This window comes from Triticum urartu, chromosome 5, assembly GCF_003073215.2.
Source record: "Triticum urartu cultivar G1812 chromosome 5, Tu2.1, whole genome shotgun sequence".
Lineage (NCBI taxonomy): Eukaryota > Viridiplantae > Streptophyta > Magnoliopsida > Poales > Poaceae > Triticum > Triticum urartu.
Window position 1 is genome coordinate 41,212,999 of NC_053026.1, and position 2,928 is coordinate 41,215,926.

The following is a 2,928-nucleotide window of genomic DNA, read 5'->3' on the forward strand; positions in this document are numbered from 1 at the left end:
CCAGAGCCGGGCAAGTCAGCTTTGCTTGTAGCCCAAGTAAAGTTGCCATGAGAGTTTGAAATCTGACCGTTGAGACACATGTCAGTTCCTTAGTGACCCAGGGTCATTTCGGACAAATCAGGTCGGGTTGCCAAGTGGCTATAAATAGCCCACCCCCTACAACCATAAACGGTTGGCTGCTCAGATTGAGAGTACGGCTTTTGTCGTTTGAGAGCAACCCACCTCGAAGCCTTTGAGAGAGAGAATTCCTTGCGAGGATAAAGCCCTAACCACCCAGAGCCAGAGAACATTGGGCATCACTTAAGTCTTCTTGTCTGTGTGATCTGAAGACTTATTACACTTGAGGACTGTGCATCCCCAGACGGTTAGGCGTCGCGTTCAGAGCATCCAAGAGACATTGTGGATTGCCAGTGAACGAAGTCTATGAAGGTTTGGGAGTCTACCTTGAAGACTTACCAGAGTGATTGGGCGAGGACTATGTGACCTTAGCTCAAGGAGAATACGGTGAAGACTTGGTGTCCTGAGCTACGTGTTCAGGACTGGGTGTCCGGGACTGTGTGTCCTAAGGTTTAAATACCTAGCCGCTCCAACCAGACGTACAGTTGTCACAGCAACTGGAACTGGTCCAACACATCATTGTCTTCAACGAGTCACTGGTTTCATCTTCACTTCCTTTTACTTACTGATCACTCATTGTGAAGTCATTGCGTGTCTGCTCTATCTGTTGTCTTCACAACGTGAGTGTATGATCTGTTTGGCTTCATAGTATCTTCCTACCTGATCCTTATTACACTACAGCTATTTGTCACTGTGCTTTCGCTCTGCTGATACTTGACCATGGCTTGCCTAGTGTAGTCTAACTTCCGCTGCAAAGTAATAGGCATATCTCTACTGTTTGTCTTCATAACTTCCACGTTTTGAAGACTTTCATAAAAATCGCCTATTCACCCCCCCTCTAGTCGATATAATGCACTTTCAGAGACGATGATGTATCCCGAAGTTCACACCCTTGCGGATGCTAATCTCCGTTTGGAGCGGTGTGGAGGCACAATACTCCCCAAGAAGCCACTAGGGCTACCGTAATCTCCTCACGCCCTCGCACAATGCAAGATGCCGTGATTCCACTAAGGGACCCTTGAGGGCGGTCACCGAACCCGTACAAATGGCAACCCTTGGGGGCGGTCACCGAACCCGTACACTTTGGCAACCCTTGGGGGCGGTCACCGGTACCCGTCAAATTGCTCAGGTAGATCTCCAGAACCTAATTGGAGAACCCGACGCTTGCCCAGAGCTTTACACCACAATGATTGAGCTCCGAACACCACCAACCGTCTAGGGTGCCCAAGCACCCAAGAGGAACAAGCTCAATGGTACCAAGCACCCAAGAGTAATAAGCTTCTCAACTTGTAACTTCCACGTATCACCGTGGAGAACTCAAACCGATGCACCAAATGTAATGGCAAGGGCACACGGAGTGCCCAAGTCCTTCTCTCTCAAATCCCACCAAAGCAACTAATTATAGGGAGGAAAATGAGAGGAATAACAAGAAGGAGAGCACCAAGAACTCCAAGTTCTAGATCTAAGGGGTTCCCCTCACAAAGAGGAGAAAGTGATTGGTGGAAATGTGGATCTAGATCTCCTCTCTCTTTTCCCTCAAAAACTAGCAATAATCCATGGAGGGATTGAGAGTTAGCAAGCTCGAAGAAGGTCAAAAATAGGGGAAGAACATGAGCTCAAAGGATAAGGTTGAATGGGGAAGAAGACTCCCTTTTATAGGAGCTCCCGAATCCAATCGTTATGTGCTCAGTCCGCGCACGAGGCAGAGCCGTATGAGCCGTATGAGCGGAGCGAAACAGAGTGCGAGGCAGAGCCGTATGAGCGGCACTACCGTTGGAGTCAGCGGTACTACCGCTGGGACCACGCACAACGCCTACCAAAAGCACAGGGAGAAGGAACAGGGAGGAGGGCCATTGAGCGGTACTAGGGGCGGTGGTAGCCGCGGTACTACCGCACATGAGCGGTACTACCGCTCCTACTGCCGCTGAACCCGACACGAGAAAACCACGTCTTGAGTCGAGGCGGTACCAACGCGGAACCGGAGCCGTAATACCGCTTATGGCCATGGGCGGTACTACTGCTGTGGGGCAGCGGTACTACCGTTTGTAGCGATAAGCGGTACTGCCGCTCCGGCCCAATGGTACTACCGCTGGCGCCATCCTTATGCCACTTCCACAAAAGCAAGTATACTATATGGAAAACCAGAACTACCATAACTTCTGCATATGAGCTCCGAATTGAGCAAACTCAAGTTTGTTGGAAACAAGATGACGAGTAGCATCAAAACCTTGCTACCTCTTGAGCTTGCGTTGGATTTCCCCGAAGAGGAAAGGATGATGCAGCAGAGTAGCGTAAGTATTTCCCTCAGTTTTTGAGAAACAAGGTATCAATCCAGTAGGAGGCCACGCTCAAGTCCCTCGTACCTGCACAAAACGATAGCTACTCGCAACCAACGCGATTAGGGGTTGTCAATCCCTTCACGGTCACTTACGAGAGTGAGATCTGATAGATATAATATTTTTGGTATTTTTGGTATAGAGATGCAAAGTGAAAAGAAAAAGGCAAAGTAAAAAAGCAAAGCAACATTAAAGTGATGGAGATTGATATGATGAGAATAGACCCGGGGGCCATAGGTTTCACTAGTGGCTTCTCTCAAGAGCATAAGTATTCTACGGTGGGTGAACAAATTACTGTTGAGCAATTGACAGAATTGAGCATAGTTATGAAAATATCAAGGCATGATCATGTATATAGGCATCACGTCCGTGACAAGTAGACCGAAACGATTCTGCATCTACTACTATTACTCCACTCATCGACCGCTATCCAGCATGCATCTAGAGTATTAAGTTAAAAACAGAGTAACGCTTT